A 25307-nucleotide genomic window follows, 5' to 3' on the forward strand; every position below is an offset into this window, starting at 1 on the left:
AGCACTGACTAATGTAGAAAGGACATGTACAAAAAACACCACATAAAAGAGGAGCGCGGGCCCTGTCCAGAAGAGCTGACAATCTGAGGAAACGGAAACAATAATGCTAAAAACTGTTTTTACTGCTTCACTAGATACATACAAGGGTGTAGAATGAGGTTCCCAATGTACAGGGGAGGTTCTGCATCACCACAAGGTGTAGCAGAGGGTTTTTTTTAAAAAAAGAGCCGTTTTTTGAGCCGAAAGAGCCGATTCTTTTTGGTGAGCCGAGCCGAATGAGCCGGCTCATCAAAAAGAGCCGGACTGCCCATCACTAGTGTATACTTTAGGGGTGTCAGGCGGCCATACAGGGACACTCCTTGCTGTGCTCAGTATTCCTGGGGCTGCACCCACAGTGGGAAGGTCTGTGTGTGAGTGTGGAGTGTTGTAACTTCCTCAGCCTGTTTACTGAGAGTGCAGCGCCATTCACACATCAGTCTGTATCTGCAGGAAGCAGCCGGGACAGTCCCAGCACTCACAGCCTCTCACTCCTGAGGAGAGCAGTCAGGGGATGTGGTGCCAGGGGCCAGCCTGAAGCCCCCACACTGGGTAAGGCGCCCCTCTGTGGGGCTTTATATGTGGGGTAGGGGGAGTTGTGCATTCCAGGGGTGTCCTGCAGGGAGGACTGGTCTCATTCCAGGGGGAGGGGGCACAGATAACATTGCTGGAGGGTGGGATACTCCACGTGCTGCTGTGTACATCCAGTGCCACTGCTGGACAGCACGATACAATGGTGATACAATGCAGCAGCAGCTTCCTCGGTCCTGGGTGGGCTGTTTATAATAATGGTTTTATGTGTATATATACAATGTGCAGTTAGCATGCACAGAGGTAGCAGAGCTCAATCTGTCATTTAACTCATTGGACATCTTTGCTATTTTTTTCAATAAAAGTTTAGAATTGCAGGATCAAAAATATGGGGAGGAGGCAGTGTTGGGTTAAATATGTTCTTCCATATGGATATTAGTGAAATACATCAAAATTGCTATCGTTTGTATGAATGATGACAATCCGTCACCTTGTGAATGCGATGATGACATGTTCTGTTATTTAAAGCAAAGTTATCATTTTGCAAACTTCATCTAAAAGAATGAAAAAAACAAATCTCTCCAAAATTATCCGGATAGAAAATCTCCATATAATATTTACAGCCGTTCTCCAACCCTTTAATCTCAAAGTCCGTTTTGCCTGAGGATATGTTGCTGATATTTACGGATCATTTATTATTATTTATTATTAGAGCGCCATCAATTCCATGGCGCTTTACATGTGAAAGGGGTATACATAATAGGGACAAGTACAATAATCATAAACAATACAAGACACAGACTGGTACAGGAGGAGAGAGGTCCCTGCCCGCGAGGGCTCACAGTCTACAAGGGATAGGTGAGGATACAGTAGGTGAGGGTAGAGCTGGCTGTGCAGCGCTGTATCAGACTGAGGGTTGCGGCAGGTTGTAGGCTTGTCGGAAGAGGTGGCTCTTCAGGTTCCTTTTGAAACCTGTCAAGGTAGGCGAGAGTCTGATATGTTGTGGCAGAGCATTCCAGAGTATGGGGGAGAGCATTCCAGAATATCAGTGTTGCTCGATATGTGATAAATTTGGCTCATATTTAGACATTGCACTTCGGTCTAGAAATGACACTCAACTTTTTACATCACCTCTCCTACCGGATTCAATTTGCAGATTTTTTGGACATTTTTTAAAAAGTTTCAAATCATAAATATGGCTAAAACTGAGAAAATGCCAGAGACCAACCTCTCTTTACAAGCGGAAAATAAAAATAATGTTACACAGTATATTGGTGCAAGCTATAAACAAAAAACAAAACAGGGTGTGCATGAGATTTTGGAAATGTCATTGATTATACTGATAGTGTAAAATGCTCAGTTTTTAATTAATATGCTGCTTCAAAAATGCTGCAAAAAAGCCACCTGTGAACATACCGTAACACTATGCTTTAATAATGCTGCTATATAGTGCCTATTCATCACCGTGCTTTAATAATGCTGCTATATAGTGCCTATTCATCACCGTGCTTTAATAATGCTGCTATACAGGGCCTATACATCATATGATGCTTAAATAACGGAAGCATACAGTGTCCATCCATCTGTCCTTTCCTTTATGGTAGCCTCTGATAGCAGGATCAGACTATATGGGATTTGCTTGGGTTGCTACAGTGGGAGAAACTAAATATTAGGACATTCATTATCAGACTATGGGCAAATTTTCCTCATTTAAATATTTAGGGACAATAAACTAAATTATTGGAAGTTATTGGAGTCTTTACTATATACAATACATAAGGGACCAGAAGATGATTAAAGACTAACCGTTGTTTAATTTTTATTTCATAAATGAACAGAACACATGAGAGTAAGCAACTTTGTAATATATCTTATCAGACAAATCTGCTTCATTCTCCTCTTTGATTCATTTTCGACTCTCAAGTCATGGGGAAAAGCTGTGTTTAGTGAAGATTTTCCCAATATTGAGATATTAGTTAATGGTTAGTGCTTTTAAAACCCTATGGAAAGGGTAGGGGGAAAGTGTAGGACGGAGGAGCTAGAAGCAGACGTAGAGATTCTGCTGCACGTTCTCCTGAAAGGGCAGTTACAGTTCTCAGTGGAACTTTTTCGTAAGGACCCATATTCACTAAAAATAGATTTTCCCACTACTGAGATAGGATATGATGGTTAGTGCTTTTAAAACTCTATGAAAAGGGGAGGGGAGAAGGAGGGTGGAGCTAAAGGCAGACTCAGATATTCTGCTGCAAGTTCTCTTGAAATGGCAGTTACAATTCTCAGTAGAACTTTATTGGAAGGTCCCGTATTCACTGAAGACAGATTTCTCCAATACCGAGATAGGATATGATGGATAATGCTTTTAAAACTCTATGGAAAAGGGAGGGGAGAAGGAGGGTGGAGGTGGAAGCAGACTTACAAATTCTGCTGCAAGTTCTCATGAAATGGCAGTTACATTTATTCAGTAGAATTTTATCGGAAGGTCCTGTATTCACTGAAGAAAGATTTTTCCAATGTGATGGTTAGTGTTATTAAAACTTTATGGAAAGGTGAGGTTAGAAGGAGGGTGGAGCTAGAGGCAGATTCAGACATTCTGCTGCAAGTTCTCCTGAAATGGCAGTCACAGTCCTCAATAAAACTTTATTGAATGGTCCTGTATTCATCAAAAACAGATTTTACCAATACTGAGATAAGATATGATGGTTAGTGCTTTTAAAACTCTATGGAAAGGGGGAGAGGGAAATTGTAGGAGGGTGGAGCTAGAGGCAGACTCAGACATTCTGCTGCAAGTTCTCCTAAAATGGCAGTCACAGTTCTCATAGAACTTTATCAAAAGGTCCCGTAGTCATTGAAGACAGATTTTACCCATGAATTTAGAATTTTGAGAATGAGAGATCAGTCCAGGCGGAGAGAGAAACAGATTTCTCTTATAAAATATATTAAGTTTTGGTTTTCAGTTATTCTTCTGATTTATGAAATAAAATGAATACGATGGTTACTTTTAAGGATAATTTACCCTATGAAACAGACTGTGTTTCACTTTCTGCTTCATCCATAAAATGGGTTGTACAGGGCTTTGATGTAGATGCCTGATACTTAGCATTGATCATCGAATTGATACGGGTCTGACACCAAACAGCGAAAAATAGGAACTTCAAGCGTTGCAATTCCTGACACCAAGCCGCCCTTCTCCACTAATCAGCTCTTCTCGTGTCAGGCTGTGCGGCTGCAAGTGCAGCTGGGTACACTATGTACTGTGTCATACTCAGGTACGGCGGCTCAGCTCCCTTTGAGGTGAACAGTAAAATACACAGATAACAGCAGATGTCATGGACTTTATACATGTCATACTTTTATATAGTTGAAACCAGAAGTTTACAAACACTATCTAAAAAGACACATCTGAAGGTTTTTCCCTCCGCTTTCTATAAAGACACATCTGCAGGTTTTTCCTTCCGCTTTCTATAAAGACACATCTGCAGGTTTTCCCCTCCGCTTTCTATAAAGACACATCAGCAGGTTTTTCCCTCCGCTTTCTATAAAGACACATCTGCAGGTTTTTCTCACTATCTGGCATGAAATCAGAATAAACCTTTCCCGTTTTTGGTCAATTAGGAACCAACATTATTCTTTGCCAAATGCCAGAATAATGAGGGAGAGAGACAGGATTTGTAAGGGCATTTTTATTACTTTCTGCAAAGTCAAAAGTTTCCATGCATTTCATTAGTATTTGGTACCATTGCCCTTACACTGTATGACTTGGGTGAAACATTTTAGATCTCCTTCCACAAGCTTCTCACAGTAGGTATTGGGGCCCCTTCCTCCTGACAGAACTGGTGTAACTGAGCCATGTTTGTAGGTCGCCTTGCTTGCACCAGCCTGTTCAGCTTTGCCCATAAATTTTCAATAGGATTGAGATCAGGGTTTTGTGATGGCCACTCCAAAACATTGACTTTGTTAGCCTTAAGCCACTTTGTCACCAGTTTGGCAGGATGCTTTGGGTCATTGTCTATTTTGAAGACCCATTTCCTCCCAAGCTTTAAGTTCCTGGCTGATGTCTTGAGATGTTGCTTCAGTATTGCCACATAATCTTCTTTCTTCATGATGCCATCTATTTTGTGAAGTGCACCAGTCCCCAATGCAGCAAAACAGCCTCACAACATGATGCTGCCACCTCCATGTTCCACAGTTGGGATGGTCTTCTTAGGATTGAAAACTCCTTTTTCTCCAAACTTATCGATGGTCATGATAGCAAAACAGTTCAATTTTAATTTCGTCAGACCACAGGACATGTTTCCAAAAATTAAGGTCTGTGTTCCTGTGTGCATTCGCAACTATTAATCTGGCATTTTTATGTTTCTTTTGGAGTAATAGCCTCTTCCTGGCAGAGTGGCCTTTCAGCCTATGTAGATACAGTACTTGTTTCACTGTGGCTAATGACACAATCTTACCATCTTCTGCCAGCATCTTCACAAGGTCTTGGGTGGACATTCCCATCTTGTTTGTACTTGCAATAATTGTTTGTACAGATGAACGAGGCACCTTCAGGTATCTGGAAATTGCACCCAAGAATGACCCAAACTTGTGCGAGTCCACAATTCTCTTCCTGAGATCTTGACTGATTTCTTTTGACTTTCCCATGATGCTGCACAAAGGAGCAGTATGTTTCAGATGTGCATTGAAATACATTGTCAGGTGTGTCTCTAATTAACTCAAATGTTGCCAATAAACCTATCAGATGCTACCAAAAACATGACATCATCACATGGGCTGCCCCATATTGTTTTAAGGCATAGTGCTCTTAGTGTATGTAAACTTTTGACTTTGCAAAAGTAATAAAAATGTCTTAAAACATTCTCTCTCTCTAATTATTCTGGCATTTGGCAAATATAAATCATTTTGGTTCCTAATTGACCTGAAACGGGAAGGGTTTATTCTGATGTCATGTCAGATAGTGAGAAAAACATACATATATGTCTTTATAGAGAGAGGAGGGAAAAACCTGCAGATGTGTCTTTATAGATAGTGTATGTAAACTTCTGGTTTCAACTGCACTTTACATAGCGCTCCAAAAGATCTTGAGGTTGTATAAATAAATATTAGACTGGCGGTAGAAAAAATAGTGGAAATTACCAGGCTCAGCTATGTGGAAGTTCATCAGCAGTGGTTTCATTTTTAGTAAATCTGGTTAATACTTAAGGCACTACTCCAGCATTTTTTGTTATTTCAGCTCTGAAGTTCCCTACCCCCCGTCTTACAGTCACACGCCGGAATCTTCATCTGTTTCCACCACCGCTTCGGTCGGTCTTCTGTAGATTGTGACCTGTTGGCAACTCCAGTGTTTTATGGAGTGCATCAGAGGTCAACCTTTAAGGGGGCTTTACACGGTAGAGATTTCGCTAGCAATTTCTAGCGATAGCGAGCGTGTAAGTACCCGCCCCCATCGCGCATGCGATTGTTTGTGATCGCTGCCGTAGCGAACATTATCGCTACGCAGCGTCACACATACTTACCTGGTCGGCGGCGGCGCTGTGACTGCCGAACAATCCCTCCTTCAAGGGGGAGGGATGTTCGGCATCACAGCGACGTCACCGCAACGTCACTAAGCGGCCGGCCAATGAAAGCGGAGGGGCGGAGCTGAGCGTGATGTAAACATCCCGCCCACCTCTTCCTTCTGCATTGCGGCCGGCGGCAGGTAAGGAGACGGTCCTCGCTCATGCGGTGTCACACATAGCGATGTGTGCTGCCGCATGAGCGATGAACCACAACGCTAAACAACCCTTACCGATTTTTGAGTTTGGGACGACCTCTCCATGGTGAAGGATTTTCACCATTTTTGAGGTCACCTAAGGTCGCTGGTAAGTATTACACGCTGCGATATTGTTAATGACGCCGGATGTGCGTCACTAACAATGTGACCTCGACGATAAAACATTAACGATATCGTAGCGTGTAAAGCCCCCTTCACTACTAGTTTATGACGTACTTCCGGCCATTGAGAAATTATGGTCTCAAGATGGCACTGTGAAACTGGAGCAAAAGAAAAAAAAATTAAGATGCCGGTGGGTGATTGGGGCATGGGACTTAAAGGGGTTCTCCACTACCAGGACAACCCTTTCTGATTCCATATCTTTCCCCCAGGTAAAATAAAAAAGCCTATACTCACCTCCACGGCCAGTGCGGTTCCTGCTGTGGCTCACATGACATAGTGATGTCACTCGAACCCCATGTCCAATCAGTGCTGTTTCCTTCTCTCTGCCTTTGGACAAACGCGTTACTCAACAGGAAGTGCTGCTGCTCACTTCCTGCTGATTAACTTATTTGTCCGAAGGCAGAGAGAAGGAAGCCGGCGCTGATTGGACGCGGAGCTCAAGTGATGTCACTATGTCCTGTGAGCCCCGGCAGGAACTGCATTGGTCATGGAGGTGAGTATAGGCTTTTTTATTGTACCTGGGTCAAACATATGGAATCAGAATGGGGTTTTTCCTAGTAGTGGATAACCCCTTTAAATTTAAAGCACCACTCCAGCAGTGAAAATAACTCAAAACACTGGAGTGGTGCTTTAAATTTATGTTATATACATCGTCCCATATTGTGTGACACACAGAATACAGACTACTGTAAACCACATCTGAATTTGGAGCTGCCCTGCTCAGATTAATCATATATGGAAGTATATTTCTGTGCTATTCTCTAAGGCGGGCTTTGCACATTCCGACATCGCAAGCCTATGCTGCGATGTCGAGTGCGATAGTCCCCGCCCCTGTCGCAGATGCGATATCATGGTGATAGCTGGCGTAGCGAACATTATCGCTACGGCAGCTTCACATGCACTCACCTGTCCTGCGACGTCGCTCTGGCCGGCGATCCGCCTCCTTATTAAGGGGGCGGATCGTGCGGTGTCATGGCGACGTCACACGGCAGGCGGCCAATAGCAGCGGAGGGGCGGAGATGAGCAGGATGTAAACATCCCGCCCACCTCCTTCCTTACGCATTGCCGGCCGGGACGCAGGTAGCAGATGTTCCTCGCTCCTGCGACTTCACACACAGTGATGTGTGCTGCCGCAGGAACGAGGAACAACATCGGACCGTCGCAGCAAGGTAATTATGGTTTTCGCCGACGCTACACCGATGATACGATTACGACGCTTTTGCGCTCGTTAATCGTATCATCTAGGCTTTACACACTATGATGTCGAGAGCGACGCCGGATGTGCGTCACTTTCAATTTGACCCCACCGACATCGCAGCTGCGATGTCGTAGTGTGCAAAGTACCCCTAAGGCTGCTTTCACACATCTGGTTTTTGCTGTGCGGCACAATCCGGCTCTTTGCAGAAAAAACGCAACCGTTTTTTTTTGCCGCCGGTTGCATTTTTTCCGCATAGACTTTCATTAGTGCCGGATTGTGCCGCATGGCCGGATGCGGCATATTTAGCCCATGCGGCGGCCGGATGGAACGTTGCCGGGCACCTTTTTTGTCCGGCAAAAAAACCGCATCGCGCCGCATCCGGCCGATGCGGCGCTTTTTCCAATGCATGCCTATGGATGCCAGATGCGGCAAAAACCGCATCCGGCCGCCGCATGCGTTTTTTTGCACTGCGCATGCTCAGTAGCCTGCCACAACCGGCAAAAACCGGACGGGCCGCATGTAAAAACTTATGCAAAGGATGCGTTTTTTTCGCCGCATCCGTTGCATAGGTTTTAGAGCCGGATTTAGCCGCACTGCTAAAACCGGATGTGTGAAAGCAGCCTTACATGGATTTTTTAGGGTGACCTGTGACTTGGCGTAATTTCATGCTGTTACTTTGTATCCCTTTGTGTGATGCATAAACAGTTAATAAACGTTCTTATATTCCTCTCTCCATTCTCTACTGTAATTTTACAACTTCCCCAGTGGTACATGTGGTGTAATGTGAATGTATGAGTCAGTGCACGACAAGTCAGTGCAGGACGGGGCAGACACTCTCCGCAGATGATGTCACTAGTCACATTCTTTCTATTTTGTTAGCTTGTGACTAATGGATTCTTTCTTGAATGAAGTCCACACCCGTTGTCTCATTTCACTTTTTTAATTTCTATTTATACAAGAACAGTTATTAATGATGATCTTATTCTGTCTATAATTCATCTAATGTGTTCATTTTATCCAGGGGCTAAATAAAATGTCCAAAAGATCAATTCATATTACTACATGGATACAAGAGGTACAATAGGTATATTACTGACCCAAAGTACAAATGTAACACTTTTGCTCCCATTTTTCAAAGATTTAAAGGGAACCTGTCGTGTGTAATATGCCCCCAGAACCACGAGCGGTTCTGGGTCCATATTGCTAATCCCTGCCTAACTGTCCCTGTATACATTATCATAGATAAAGAGATCTATAGAAAAAGTATTGCTAAAGCTCTCTTAGGATATGCTAATGAGTGAGGGGACTTGTTCCCTGGGCGTTAGTTCCCCGGCTAGTCGCCTCCATTAGCATGTTAGTACGCCCCTGTGGTCCCCTGTGGGTGTGCTATCATGCTAATGAATATGCAGCATCACAGGATGATCTCACTCACCTCTCCGCTGCCATCGTGTCCGACACTGGATTTCGGCTCAGTGCGCATGACCCTGGAGTTTCGGTCATGTGCACTACTTCAGATTGAAGCCAGGACGCTACACCCGGCTTCATAGTGCGCATGACCCAAACTCCGGGGTCATGTGCACTGAGCTGAAATCCAGCGTCAGACGCAATGGCAGGGGAGAGGTGAGCGAGATCATCCTGTGACACTGCATATTCATTAGCGTGTTAGCACACCCACAGGGGACCACAGGGGTGTACTAACATGCTAATGGGGCCAATTAGCCAGGGGTACTAACGCCCAGGGAACTAGTCCCCTCGCTCATTAGCATACGGTAAAGGATCTTTAGGAATACTTTTTCTAAAGATCTCTTTATCTATGCTGGGACGGTTAGGCAGAGGTTAGCAATATACACCCAGCACTGCTCGTGGTTCTTGGTGCATATTGGACCAGACAGGTTCCCTTTAAGACTTTTCCTTTGTACACAGAAGGCCTTTTTCTCTCAAGCATTGTTCACAAATTCGTCTAAATCTGTTAGTGAGCTCTTCTTTGCCAAGATAATCCATCCTCCTCACAGGTGTGACATATCAAGATGCTGATTACACAGCATGATTATTGCACAGGTGTGCCTTAAGCTGGTGTCACACACAGCGACAACGACAACGACGCCGAAAATGGTGACGTAACAGCGACGTCGTTGTCGCTATCGCTTAGTGTGAACCCAGCTTTAGGGTGCCCACAATAAAAGGCCACTCTACGGTGGCTCAGTGGTTAGCACTGCAGTCTTGCAGCACTGGGTCCTGGGTTCAAATCCCATCAAGGACAACATCTGCAAGGAGTTTGTATGTTCTCCCCGTGTTTGCATGGGTTTCCTCAGGGTACTCCGGTTTCCTCCCACACCCCAAAGACATACAGATAGGGACTCTAGATTGTGAGCCCCAATGGGGACAGTGCTACCAATGTATGTAAAGTGCTGTGGAATTAATAGCGCTATATAAATGAATAAAATTATTATTATTAAAATGTGCATGTGAGGCAAATCCCGGGATATGAAGATGAATTATGACTCCAGTCATAATCCCTCATCACTCCCTGGCAGTGCCCCCTCCCTTCTTGTTCTCAGTGTTCCACTTACACCTCCATGGCCATGTCCTGTGATATGGAAATTAGGTGATGTGGGAACAAAGGACACAGGATGACTCCCTGCCGTCACCCTTTAACAAGAGTTGTATCTCATTAGCAAGGCTATGGAACTAGCTAGACAGAACGACTCCAGTAAAAAATGGTTCATATCTCGCAAGCCATATTTCCGATAAATATGGCAACCATAAAAATGGTGTCTCCGCATGTGGACGATGCCGGCACCCCCTTTTTATGGGAGCAGGACATTGGGAAATGCCCCAGGCGTGATATCAGCCAATGGGGAACTGGCAGACAGGTCATGAGTCCCCTCGTTCTGTAGCTAAATTCATAACTGTCACAATGAGAGCATTGGCGTCCGCCTACGACGCTCCCAGGCCAAGTTATGGCCATATTCCATGTTGTGGATTTTGTCCATAACTCAAGCCAGGGGTGGAGCAGTGCTTCCCTGTGAGGTCACGAAGGTAGGAGGGGACCTGGATTTGGCCAGGTTGATAACCCTACTTCGGCCATTTTCCAGTGTTCTTCTGCTCGGGGGCCTGGTTGGGAAAGACCTGTGAGGGAGTTCCTGGAAACCTGGTCTACAGCGCCCCCCTGTGGCCAGACGCAACAAGGTAACTGCTGGAACTGTGTATGCCTGTTTGTAACCCATGCTTTGATTGTAACTGTACTCTGACATATGTATATTCTGTAGATTCCCTATTGTATATATTGTAGTTTCTAGTGTGCTTTAGGCTGATTAAATTATATAATTAATCTTGGGCTGTTCTGTTATCTCGATCTTGAATCCCACGTCTGTGTGTTCGGCTAATAGTTACCGTAAATCGGTTGGTGGCAGCGAATTGTGCCAAGGATTATTGTGGGGAGGCCAGTGAGATTCGGGGAGATTTTATATATTCCGCCCGCGGAGGTCGGGGGAATATATACCTTACTCTCACCGGGGACCCTTCAATAATCGGCATAAGTAGTATAGCGGCCTCCTTGCTTATGGTCGGGCAATTCCATAATTGGCCTGACTATAAGAGGGGCGCTAGAGAGCGCGTCACGTGCTCTGTCTGTCGGTCGGGAGGTATAAAGGAGGGGTGACCCCCCACTTGTTACACCCCGATTGTGACGTACTGGTAGCCAGCGCGGGGGATTTCTGAGTGACCCCCCCGGTGGTTTGTGACATATTGGTGGCATAGCGGTGGGATCGAGATAATAGTGTGTGTGAGTGTGAGACCCATACTCCCAGACACTAAAGACTGCCTGCAGCAGCTGTGGCTGCTGGGGTCTTCAGACTAGCTCAACACTAGAGTGTCAGAGTGCAGATACTGTAAGGTGTGTGGAGGCATCAGGTGTCAGTTCTGTGTCAGTGACCAAAAGTCTGCAAGAATGGCTGATGGCACCAGGAGTAGAGCTATGCAACTGGCCAATGCTAAGGCAGGAGCCGAAGAGAGGGAGGACGGTGCTGTGGACAGCAATGAGGAGGTTGCCCACGAGTCCTCCAGGAGCTCGACGCCAGAAAACCGTTCTGCCGAGGACATTGCGCAACCTGGCACTGCTGGACAAGATGAGGAGGAGCTCACCCAAGGTTCCTCAACGAGCCAGATGCCAGCCCTCCGCTCTGAAAGGGACAGTGAATCACCAGGCTCCGCAGCGTGCCGCAGATCACCACGTGCCATTCCACCGAGCCTGGGAGGCTCGGATAGCCTTCTTCAAATGGCTATGGCCCTTCTCCAGGCTGGAGACCAGAAGGGCTACAAGGAACTCCTGGCAGAGCGCAGGGCAGAGCGGCACGCAGAGCGTGAGGCTGCGGAGCGAGAGCGGCAGGCAGCGCGTGAAGAGCGAGAGCGAGAGCGACAGGCAGACCGTGACTACCAGCTGCAGCTAGCTCAGCTCCGGCCCTCATCAGCCACATGTGACCTTCAAAACACCAAACTTCCAAAGGTCCGTGTTGAGGACTTCCCAGTGCTGGAGAAGGATGGAGACTTGGACTCTTTCCTGACTGCTTTTGAACGGACTTGCTTGCAGCACCATCTGAACAAGGACCAGTGGGCCAAATACCTGACCCCCCGTTTAAGGGGTAAGGCCCTGGATGTCCTTGGGGACTTGCCTGCTGAGGCAGATCAGGGCTACGACACCATCAAGCGGGCCCTGATCCAACAGTACAACCTCACTCCAGAGTCCTACCGCAAGAAGTTCCGGAGCCTACAGAAGGGACCAAAGGACTCCTGGGCTGACCACCGGCGGGCACTTGCCCGAGCTGCCGACCACTGGACCCAAGGCCTGCAGCTTTCCACCGGACCGGAGATCCTGGACTTGTTCGTCACGGAGCAACTCTTGTGGAACTGCCCTGAGGATCTCCGCCAGTTCATCCGAGACCAGAAGCCAAAGGGGTCCACGGCTACAGCTGCCCTTGCCGATGACTACACCAACAACCGGGCCCCTGAGGCCAGGAGAGCGGCCACCAGCAGCACCTGGAGAGGGGGTAAGATGAATTCTGCGACTGCCCCACCTGCCCCTAGACTGCAGGGGGTGTCCCCCTCAACTCCCCTCTCCAGGCCCGTGGCAGAACCAAGACGGTGCCACCAGTGCAACCTACCTGGACACTTCAAGGCCATGTGCCCTCAGCGTCCCAAGGCCCCGGCTCCGTCCCCGTCCCAAGGGCCGCCCAAGGTGTATTGTGTGGGTGGGGGTGGTGGTAGGTCCCTGGACAGCTTCCAACCTGTCACCGTCGGCCGGTCTGTGACCATAGGACTGCGAGACAGCGCCTCGGAGGTGACTCTGGTGCGGCCTGAGATGGTGTCCCCCCAAGACTTGATCCCTGGAAAAACCCTCGCTGTCTCCGGGATTGGAGGCACTGACCCGGCGCTGCCTGTTGCTGACATTTATGTGGACTGGGGCGCAGGGCGGGGGGTGAGGGAGGTGGGGGTAACTGATCGGATCCCTGCAAACGTGCTACTTGGGACAGATTTGGGGCAGATAACCTCCCAGTTTGGGCCCCAACCAAGGGCTGAACCTTCAGCCAGTACTGACATGCCTCCGGACAATGTTAATGTGTTATCTATGAATGATGTAAGGGAGGAGGGAGTGAACTCTGATATTTCTGCTTGCATAGACACCATAGACACACACACAGCTGCAGCTGTGACAGGGGAGGGGGTCAGAGAAAGGTGTGACAATGCCTCTACAAGTAACCAGCCTGTGAGCTGGGATCTGCTGCCCTCTGCAGGGATAAGCAGAGAGCAGGGTGCTGCAGGGGGAGGACCAGTGTGTGGGGTGGGGGCTACCACAGCAAATGTGGGGTCCCCAGAGATTTCACAGCGGGGTTCTGTTGCTGCAGGAGGGGAACAGGCAGGTGAGATTGGGGCCGGTCCAGGAGCGGAAGTGCTCCCAGGTAAGATCTCGGTGCATGGTTCCCCCACAACCGGGGTGTCAGGAAGCCAGGTAGGTCTGCCTGAACCGGCGACTTGGTCAGGGACGGAGGAGGAGCAGGCACGACCCACGGTCGCAGCGGCTGTGGCCGCTGTCACCCGCAGTGGGAGTGCTGGAAGCCAAGGGGCCTCCCGGAGGTCCGATAGCTCTTCCCCTTCTGACCAAGTGGCAGCCGAGTCAGGTGGAGGCCAGGACACAGGTCCCGGGGTACTGACTGAAGATGTGACAGTCTCGTCGATTCTGGCCACATCTAGTCAGGGGTTTCAGGCAGCGTTAGAAGCTGACGACAGCCTGAAAGCTCTTAAGGAGCAGGCGGCACAGCCTCCCTCGGACTCGGACCCGGAGCGAGTGGTCTGGGACCAAGGACGGCTGTACCGGGCCACGGTCCAGCAGGGTTCGCCGGAGGCGTGGCCCAGGGACCGACAGTTGGTGGTACCCTATCCGTTCCGGACGGAGTTGTTGCGGATCGCACATGAGATTCCGATGGCCGGACACCTAGGGATCGCTAAGACCAAGGCCAGGTTAAACCAGCATTTCTACTGGCCAAAAATGGGGGCCGATGTGGCTGCCTACTGCCGTTCGTGTGAAACCTGTCAGAGAGTGGGGAAGGCGGGGCCACGCCCCAAAGCCCCACTGGTATCTCTGCCCATCATCGATGAGCCTTTCAGGAGGGTGGCTGTGGATCTGGTCGGCCCGCTGGCCATCCCCAGCAGCTCCGGGAAACGCTTCATACTGACGGTAGTGGACTATGCCACCCGGTACCCAGAAGCAGTGGCCTTGTCGTCCATTCGGGCTGACAAGGTGGCCACCGCATTGCTGGAGATTTTCTCCCGAGTAGGTTTTCCCCAGGAAATGCTCACTGACCGGGGGACCCAATTCATGTCCCAGCTGATGGAGGCCCTCTGTAAGCAAGTCCAGGTGCGACATCTGGTGGCCAGCCCGTACCATCCACAGACTAATGGCCTGTGCGAGCGGTTCAATGGCACCTTAAAGCAGATGCTTAAGATGTTGGTCGACTCCCATGGGCGTGACTGGGAGCGGTATCTCCCACACCTGTTATTTGCTTACCGGGAGGTTCCACAGGCCTCAACAGGATTCTCACCGTTTGAGCTCCTGTACGGGCGACGTGTGCGGGGCCCCCTGGCTCTGGTGAAAGAGGCTTGGGAAGGGGATTTGGCCACCCCTGGAGTGTCGGTTATCGAGTATGTCATGCGCTTCCGGGACAAAATGCAGGCCTTGACGCAACTGGTACACGACAATATGGCTCAAGCCCAGGCCGATCAGAAGCGTTGGTACGACCAGAACGCTGGTGAGAGGACCTACCAAGTGGGTCAAGAGGTGTGGGTACTGGTCCCCGTACCACAGGACAAGCTTCAGGCAGCCTGGGAAGGCCCATACCTCGTGTACCAGCAGCTCAACCCTGTGACGTACCTGGTCACCCTGGACCCTGCCCGTGGAAGGCGGAAGCCCTTCCATGTGAACATGATGAAGGCACATCATGAGCGGGAGGCATGTGCGCTCCCCGTGTGCAACCTGCCCGAGGAGGGAGAAGCGGAAACCCTCTTGGATATGCTAGCCCAGGTTAGGGCAGGCGGATCCATTGAGGATGTGGAGGTTGGCCACCAGCTCTTGGAAGACCAACGGTCCCAGCTGTGGGCCACCCTCCTCCCCTTCCGGGGGTTGTTTACCAACCAGCCCGGAAGGACTGACTTGGCTGTCCATCACGTGGACACTGGGGATCATCCCCCGATCCGGCGTTCAGCATATCGGGTCTCCCTGGAGGTGCAGCAACACATGCGCCAGGAGATTGACGAGATGCTGAAGCTGGGGGTGATCCAGGCATCCAACAGCGCTTGGGCCTCGCCTGTAGTCCTCGTCCCTAAGAAGGACCGAACCACTCGGTTCTGCGTGGACTACAGGGGGCTCAATGCTGTCACGGTCGCCGATGCGTACCCAATGCCACGCATCGATGACCTGCTCGATCAGTTGGCCGGGGCTCAGTACCTGACCATCATGGATCTGAGCCGGGGATATTGGCAGATCCCCCTGACGCGCAAGGCCAGGGAACGCTCTGCCTTTATTACCCCATTTGGACTGTACGAGTCCACGGTGATGCCATTCGGGATGAGGAATGCCCCTGCCACTTTCCAGCGGATGGTCAACACCCTGCTCAAGGGACTTGAAGGGTACGCGGCCGCGTACCTGGATGACATTGCCGTCTTCAGTCCCACCTGGGAGGACCACCTAGAGCATCTAGCACAGGTGCTCAGGCGGATCCACCGGGCAGGTTTGACCATCAAGCCGGGAAAGTGTCAGCTGGCCATGAGCGAGGTCCAGTACCTCGGTCACCGGGTAGGTGGGAGAACACTGAAGCCCGAGCCTGAGAAAGTGGAGGCCATCGCATCCTGGCCCACCCCCAGGACCAAGAAGCAGGTGATGTCCTTCTTGGGGACCGCTGGGTACTATAGGAGGTTTGTTCCATGCTATAGTAGCCTGGCAAAGCCCTTGACGGACCTCACCAAGAAGAAGCTGCCCTCTGCAGTCGATTGGACAATGGACTGCGAGACAGCCTTCCGGGCCCTAAAGGACGCCCTGTCCAGCCCGCCCGTGCTACAGGCAGCCGACTTCACGCGGCCGTTTGTAGTACAGACCGACGCCAGTGACTTCGGCCTCGGTGCGGTGCTCAGCCAGGTGGACTCTGCGAGCCAAGAGCACCCAGTCTTGTACCTGAGCAGGAAGCTGTTACCAAGGGAAGTTGCCTATTCCACGATGGAGAAGGAGTGCCTGGCCATAGTGTGGGCCCTGCAGCGTCTGCAACCCTATCTATACGGGCGCCACTTCATCGTGGAGACGGACCACAATCCCCTCAGCTGGTTGCACACCGTCTCTGGGACGAAGGGGCGATTGTTGCGATGGAGCCTTGCGCTCCAGCAATACAACTTCACCATTCGCCACAAAAGGGGCCGTGACCACGGTAACGCAGACGGGCTGTCCCGACAAGGAGAGGTCGCGGACGGGCGCACGGGGGAACACCGGAGTGTGCTGCCCCCTAGCGCCCTCAAAAGGGGGGAGGTGTGAGGCAAATCCCGGGATATGAAGATGAATTATGACTCCAGTCATAATCCCTCATCACTCCCTGGCAGTGCCCCCTCCCTTCTTGTTCTCAGTGTTCCACTTACACCTCCATGGCCATGTCCTGTGATATGGAAATTAGGTGATGTGGGAACAAAGGACACAGGATGACTCCCTGCCGTCACCCTGTAACAAGAGTTGTATCTCATTAGCAAGGCTATGGAACTAGCTAGACAGAACGACTCCAGTAAAAAATGGTTCATATCTCGCAAGCCATATTTCCGATAAATATGGCAACCATAAAAATGGTGTCTCCGCATGTGGACGATGCCGGCACCCCCTTTTTATGGGAGCAGGACATTGGGAAATGCCCCAGGCGTGATATCAGCCAATGGGGAACTGGCAGACAGGTCATGAGTCCCCTCGTTCTGTAGCTAAATTCATAACTGTCACAATGAGAGCATTGGCGTCCGCCTACGACGCTCCCAGGCCAAGTTATGGCCATATTCCATGTTGTGGATTTTGTCCATAACTCAAGCCAGGGGTGGAGCAGTGCTCCCTGTGAGGTCACGAAGGTAGGAGGGGACCTGGATTTGGCCAGGTTGATAACCCTACTTCGGCCATTTTCCAGTGTTCTTCTGCTCGGGGGCCTGGTTGGGAAAGACCTGTGAGGGAGTTCCTGGAAACCTGGTCTACAGCGCCCCCCTGTGGCCAGACGCAACAAGGTAACTGCTGGAACTGTGTATGCCTGTTTGTAACCCATGCTTTGATTGTAACTGTACTCTGACATATGTATATTCTGTAGATTCCCTATTGTATATATTGTAGTTTCTAGTGTGCTTTAGGCTGATTAAATTATATAATTAATCTTGGGCTGTTCTGTTATCTCGATCTTGAATCCCACGTCTGTGTGTTCGGCTAATAGTTACCGTAAATCGGTTGGTGGCAGCGAATTGTGCCAAGGATTATTGTGGGGAGGCCAGTGAGATTCGGGGAGATTTTATATATTCCGCCCGCGGAGGTCGGGGGAATATATACCTTACTCTCACCGGGGACCCTTCAATAATCGGCATAAGTAGTATAGCGGCCTCCTTGCTTATGGTCGGGCAATTCCATAATTGGCCTGACTATAAGAGGGGCGCTAGAGAGCGCGTCACGTGCTCTGTCTGTCGGTCGGGAGGTATAAAGGAGGGGTGACCCCCCACTTGTTACACCCCGATTGTGACGTACTGGTAGCCAGCGCGGGGGATTTCTGAGTGACCCCCCCGGTGGTTTGTGACAGTGCAGTTTTACAGTTTTGGGAGTGTCCTGGAGGTCAGAAAACCAGTCAGTATTTGGTGTGACCCCTATTTTCCAATTTGCCTTCTACAGTGAAAATCGTGATTCATCCGTGAAGAGAGCACCTCTCCAATGTGCCAGACGCCATGGAATGTGAGCATTTACCCACACAAGTCGGCTATGATAACAAACTGCAGTCCAATGGAGAACCCGATGAGGACAACGAGCAAGAGATGAGCTTCCCTAAAGCCCGCTTTACACGCTACAATATATCTTACAATGTGTCGGCGGGGTCACGTCGTAAGTGACGCACATCCGGCATTGTAAGGTACATTGTAGCGTGTGACAGGTACGTGCGATTGTAATTGAACGTTAAAACGTTCATGGCACGCACGTCATTCAATTCCTAAAAATCAAACGTCAGATTGTTCATCGTACCCGGGGTAGCACACATCGCAGCGTGTGACACCCCGGGAACGATGAACAGATCTTACCTGCGTCCCGCGGCTCCCGGCCAGTAATGCGGGAGGAAGGAGGTGGGCGGGATGTTTATGTCCCACTCAGCTCCGCCCCTCCGCTTCTATTGGCCGGCTGCCGCATGACGTCGCTGTGACGCCGAATGTCCCTCCCACTCCAGGAAGTGGACGTTCGCCGCCCACATCGAGGTCGTATGGATGGGTAAGCACGTGTGATGGGGGTTAATCGTTTGTGCGGCACATTCAACAAATTGAACGTACCGCGCATACGATGGGGGCGGTTACGGTCGCATACGATATCGGATGCTGGATCGTAACATGTAAAGCAGGCTTTAGATGGTTTCTGACAGTTTGCGCAGAAATTCTTTGGTTATGCAAACCAACCTCAGCCCCAGGCAGCTGGTCTCAGATGATCTTGGAGGTGAAGGTGCTGGATGTGGAGGTCCTGGGCTGGGATGGTTGCACATGGTCTGCGGTTGTGTGGTCAGTTGGATGTTCTGACAAACTCTCTGAAACGCCTTTGGAGACGGCTTATGGTAGAGAAATGAACATTCAATTCACGAGCAACAGCTCTGGAGGACATCCCTGCAGTCAGCATGCCTATTGCACACTGTATCAACATTTGCGACATCTGTGGCATTGTGCTGTGTGATAAAACTGCACATTTTAGAGAGGTCTTTTATTGTGGCCAGACTAAAGCACACCTGTGTAAGGCCTCTCCCACACTCACGTGGAAATCACGCACGTGCCGCAAGACACGTATTTTCCCTGCGTGTTGCGTGTGGTAAGTATGTGTCTCGGGTACATGCGGTCCACGTGTGTTCTCCGTGTGCTATCCGCGATAACACATGGAGAACCAGTAATTTGCATACTCACGTGGTCCTCTCTGCTGTCCAGGGTTCTGATCTTCGGCTCCAGCCCTGCCCATTCCCCGCTGATGCTGCTTCCGGCCGAGCAGAGGGGCGGAGATCAGCGCCCGTGACAGCACGCCCACCTCCATAACACGCTCATAATGAGCGGCGGCGGCAGCAACTGTTTGGAGCGGAAGATTCTGCAGGGCTGGTGGAGGTGAGTATGTGTTTTTTTTAATTTTAAATTAATGACACGTGTTCTCCGGCGCGTGTCACACGGGACCGCATCCACACTACATCCGTGTGGTACGGGTGCGGGCCATGTGACACCCGTGCTGCCGGAGAATACGTGGACATGTCGGCGTGTGGAGCTCACGGACACACGTAAGTATGGAACGGACACACGTTCCGTTCCAAAATACGTGTGTCCAAACCATTATGAAATCATATGTCCACGTGTGTACGTGTCTCCGGTACGTGAGAAAACTGCCAAACACGTACCGGAGGCACGAACGTGTGACAGAGGCCTAATACTCATTCTGTCTAATCAGCATCTTGATATGTCAGACCTGTGAGGTGGATGGATTATCTCAGCAAAGGAGACACTCCCACGGACTCGGATTTAGGCTATGTGTCCACGTTGCCTTTCCCTACTTGCAGTTCTAAATGAACGTTTTGTCCTTAATTGAATTAGCCAAAGTTGCCTTTTGCTGAACTTTAGCGCTGAAAACGCAAGCGTATTTGCCGCGTATTTTATGCGTTTTTAGCGCTTTTTGAATGCTTTTTCAAATGCTTTTTGACACATGCGTTTTGAACATCAAGACACTGATAAATAAAGTTACACCAAATGAAAAAAGAGAAAAAAAAGGGGCACATAACTATTTGTATGAAAAAAAAAATAGCAAGATTTAATAGAATTATAGCGGTTATTTAATAAAAAACGGAAATATAGCAATAAAATGATAATTTTCTTTAAATAAATTGTCGGACTATGTGTGTGTGTAAAGGGACATATGAAATCATTATTTTGATGTGCAAAAAGCATGCGTTTTAGTAGTCCAAAACGCATGTTTTCTGCACCTAAAAAGCAGGTAAAACGCTGGAATTTTGATGTTTCTTGGTTACTCCCTGCTTCTCATTGACTTCTATGTTATCTAAACGCACCTCAAATGGCAAAAACAATTGACATGCTGCTTTTTAAAACGCATGGTTTTTGTCAAAAAATATGCAAATTTGACGCAGCGTTTTCAAATGCATGTTGGGCACAGGAAAACCCTATTTCCCATAGACTTTGCTGGGAAATCAAAACGCAGCCATTTGAGCACTAAAAAGGTGCAGTTGAAAACGCTGCAGAAAAGCATGAAAAAACGCACCGTGGGCACATAGCCTTAGACAAATTTTGTGAACAGTATTTGAGAGAAAAAGCCCTTTTGTGTACATAGAAAAACTTAGATGTTTGAGTTCAGCTCATGAAAAATGAGTGCAAAAACAAAAGTATTGAATTTATATTTTTCTCTTATCTTATCTTATCTTATTCCAGTCTCTTCCACAGTTATTTGACTGATGTGGGTTTCTTGGCCATAACTTTCTCACCAAGGATTTTCCAGAGGTTTTCTATTGGGTTTAGATCAGGATTCTAGATGGCTATTTTAAAGTTTCAATGTTTTCTGTTTCAAGGAACTGCTTTGTCCTTTTTGCTGTGTGACAGGGGGCATTGTCCTGCATGAAAATTGCTGACTGATTGAGTGATGAACGCAAGTAAGGAACCACATATTGTGGAAGAAGGTTCTGATCCACTCTTAAGGGTGTGTTACACACTGCGACATCGCTACCGATATATCGTCGAGGTCACGTCGTTAGCGACGCACATCCAGCGCCGGTAGCGATATCGCAGCATGTGACACCAAGGAGCGACGTTCAACGATCGCAAAATCGTCCAAAAACGGTGATCGTTGACACATCGCTCCTTTCCTTAATATTGCTGCTTCTGCAGGTATGATGTTGTTTGTCGTTCCTGCGGCAACACACGGTATGTGTGACACCGCAGGAACGACTAACATCTCCTTACCTGCCTCCACCGGCAATGAGGAAGGAAGGAGGTGGGCAGGATGTTACGTCCCGCTCATCTCCGCCCCTCCGCTTCTATTGGGCGGCCGCTTAGTGACGTCGCTGTGACGCCGAACGCACCTCCCCCTTGAAGGAGAGATTGTTCAGTTGTCACAGCGACGTCGCTGCACAGGTATGTGCATGTGAAGCTGCCGTAGCGATAATGTTCGCTACGGCAGCAATCACCAAATGTCGCACGTACGACGGGGGCGGGTGCTATCGCGCTCGACATTGCTAGCAATCACTAGCGATGTCGCAGTGTGTAAAGCACCCTTTACATTCACTTTGCCATGTAGGTGGATGACAAGTCCAACTCCTGCTGCAGAAAACATTCCCCAAACCATGACACTTCCTCCACCACCTTTCACTGACTTCTTAACACACTTTGGGTTCAGTCTTTCCCCAGTTGGTCAATGAACATAATGTTTCCCATCAGACCCAAATAAATTAAACTTGCTGTCATCATTATCACTAAAATGAACTGTGGACACTTCTCCTCTGTCCACACAACATGCTCCTCACCAAAGGGGAGTCTAGCCTTCTGATTGTTTCTGCTAATGAGAGGTTTGGTCACTGCAGAGTGGGCTTTCAGTCCAAATGCTCTTAAACATCATGATACTGTATGACAAGAGAGATCCTTACTCTGTTCAGTGCTGAACTGCTGAGCAATGCCAGCTGCAGTATTGAAACGAATGAGATTCTCCACATCATTCTGTCCTCTCTTGCATTTGTCTTTCGAGGGTGACCAGCCTTCTTGGGGGATTTGAAAGAGTTTGTGATATTGTAAAGATGCAATATTCTTGAAATCACAGACTTAGAACGACCAACTTCTCGTGCTATGGCTGATAGGGTCACCCCTTTGGCCTTCATCTAGAAAACCTGCTGCTGGAGGGTTTCAGTCACTTTGGAACGACACACCATTTTTGCAAAGTCAGTGAAAACTGGAAAGATAGGCTGCCAGTTACATAGGGTTTGTCAGATAATTAAGGAAATTAGCACCAGGTGCCAGATTAACACAATATCGTGCAGGAATCTGAAAGTGTTCTCTAATTTTGATCCGTGTTCTATTTCATTTACATTTTTATTATGTGCTTTGAAATAAATGTAATTTCTGAAATAAGCTTAAAATACTGCGAGTTTCCTCATGTTAGTATATACAGTAATCACATAGGACGATGTGACGCCCTGGGCAAGCCAGGGGTCACAGGTCATAACATCACCACACCCTACACCCCAGTTAGGAACATCTTGGCTAACCAAAAATCCTTGTTGCCTTCCTCCAGGGGCTGGTGTCCACACCAGGGGGTGGGCCAGGCGGTTGGCTCCACCCGCCGAGGAGTTCACAGCCCTGGAGGCGGGAAAACCAGGCAGTCGAGTGGAGGAGTTTAGCTCAGGGAGAGCTTGAGTAAACAGTGGAGTCAAGTGAGGGAAGTGAAAGTAGAAGGAAGTGAAGTGGAAAAAGAGGAAAGTAGGAGTAGTGACAGTTTGTAAAGCCTGAAGTTGGTCCGGGTGTGTGCCCCGGACATTGACAGCAAGGTCAGCAGACGGCGGTAATAGTCTGCAGGGGGACTGCTCGGAGGTTGCTGGAAGGACCGCGGACGGGTGGTGACCCGGCGGTCTGGACCAGTATACGAAGAACAGTCAGCACCAGGGCAGGGCCCTTTCGGATCCCGGCAAGGCTAGGAGTCGCCATAATTTGCCAAATCCGTCAGTGAAGGGGACGTCTGTCTCCCAACAACCAAGTCCCGATTGAAGGCAACAGTCCAACCGTAACAGAGAGACACCGCCACCGCCAGGGCACCAGTTTCTCAGGGCCAGCGCCTGCAGGCAAAGTAGGGCTCCTCCGGCCCATATCCAAGCCGGGGAGCGGGTTACCGGTGGGAACCCATCGCAACCATCATCATCTTAGGTGCAGGAAAAGGGACCGTCACCGTCAACTACTGGGGAAAAGCAAGTGCAGCCGTCCGTGGGAACCGTCTTTCCAGCCGTGTGTTTTACCGAGAACTGTGTCATCGTCTCAGGCTGAGTGAGTACCACAGTGCCGCAAGGCACAGCGCTGCCCCCCGCGTCCCTGTGCCCACCAAGCTCTGCATCTCCCACCTCATCACTGGGCCCCGGGACAACCAACCCCCTACCCACGGAGGGGAGGACTAACATCTAGCTGCTCCATACCATCACTCCCGGGATCCCCACACAGAGCAGCGGTGGTGTCAACAAATCACCACAACCGTGGGTGGCGTCACGGACAATAAACAATCCCCACTTCCAAACACCCCTTTCACTCACGGGCGAGGAGCGCCGCTAGAGTCCCCGGGATCCGGCCCATCGCTCGAGCCACCGAGCATCAGCAGGCCGCGGCGGCCGCGGCAGCCGGACCCGAGCAGTGGGAGAAGCGCGGCGTCCCCTCCTCCGCCCGCGACAACGACACAATGACTGCAACATTTAGGAAATTGTGTGTTGTTCTCTAATTTTGATCTCCAGTGTACATATGCCTCCTGAGTCTGGCACAGGAGGTGGGAAGTATATCTTGGCTTCTCCAGAAAAATGCTTGAATCCCCATTATACTTGGATGCTCAAGTCGCGCCCATCCGGGAATCCAACTGCTCTAACCGAGTGCCAAGCACCCGAGCATGGTGGTGCCCGCTCATCACTAGTTACGAGTACTGGGCACCCGAGCATGGTAGTGCTCGCTCATCACTAGTCACGAGTACTGAGCTCCCAAGCATGGTAGTGCCCGCTCATCACTAGGTACGAGTACTGGGCACCCAAGCATGGTGGTGCCCGCTCATCACTAGTCACGAGTACCAAGCTCCCAAGCATGGTAGTGCTCGCTCATCACTAGTCACGAGTACTGAGCTCCCAAGCATGGTAGTGCCCGCTCATCACTAGGTACGAGTACTGGGCACCCAAGCATGGTGGTGCCCGCTCATCACTAGTCACGAGTACCGAGCTCCCAAGCATGGTAGTGCCCGCTCATCACTAGGTACGAGTACTGGGCACCCAAGCATGGTGGTGCCCGCTCATCACTAGTTACGAGTACCGAGCATGGTAGTGCCCGCTCATCACTATCACGAGTACCGAGCTCCCAAGCATGGTAGTGCTCATTCATCACTACTGAACAGTAATAAAAAGCTGAAATTTTAGTTACGGCTCCATACAAAGTTCACTTTATCTGACATGTTTCCTTGACGTAAGTGGATTTCTCCATATAGATAACACTTTTTCTAGATGCCGCAGTGCATGCTGGGAAATGGTGCTGATATGGCCGCTGTACAGGCATGTCTGTGGATGAGCTGTGGACAGCTGTTATCTGTACAGGAGACATAGTCAGAGCCTCACGTAATATTTATAGAAGATTCTCCGGCTTTTCAGTACAGTTCCTTCATTGTGGAATTGGCAAGATTCCGCTTCTTTCTGTGTATAGCGGGCGATTGTGTTCATTAATAAATGTAATTACCATCATCAATTCCAATAGCTCTGGGGTAGGGAGGACTCTGAGTTCCCCTGACTTTTACCCGTTTTTTTTTGTTTTTTTTTTAACCTTTTCACCCCCGTGTTCTACAGCGCTGCACAGAGATTGGTGAGAACGTTCACCCTGTCTCCATTTTTTTTTTACTGCTTCACTTTTTGAAATGTTGCCAACTCCCCACAGATGTGCCAGCCCGCTCCATGCCGTCAGCGTGTCCTCCTCCCGGGGTGTACAGTAACACGGTGGCAAATAATGGGTGTAGCTCTGATATTGTCCCAGCACAGAGACTGGAACGAGAGCCAAGATTTTATTGAAACCAGACAGATGTCTTCCAGTAAAAACCATGGAAGGAAACATAAACACAAAAAG

The 25307-nt window shown here is 49.4% G+C and overlaps 1 protein-coding gene across 1 annotated transcript in view; it reads left to right on the forward strand.

Moving 5' to 3' along the window:
* Positions 1–476: 476 nt before the first annotated feature.
* The window catches only part of LOC142256570 (phospholipid-transporting ATPase ID-like), a 193160-nt gene continuing 168329 nt past the window's right edge, over positions 477–25307 (forward strand). The window contains exon 1 of the mRNA XM_075328358.1: positions 477–588. The gene's annotated coding sequence lies outside the window, so the exon portion shown is untranslated. The remainder of the gene's footprint in view (positions 589–25307) is intronic.

Source organism: Anomaloglossus baeobatrachus, chromosome 1 (genome assembly GCF_048569485.1).
Source record: "Anomaloglossus baeobatrachus isolate aAnoBae1 chromosome 1, aAnoBae1.hap1, whole genome shotgun sequence".
Taxonomy (NCBI): domain Eukaryota; kingdom Metazoa; phylum Chordata; class Amphibia; order Anura; family Aromobatidae; genus Anomaloglossus; species Anomaloglossus baeobatrachus.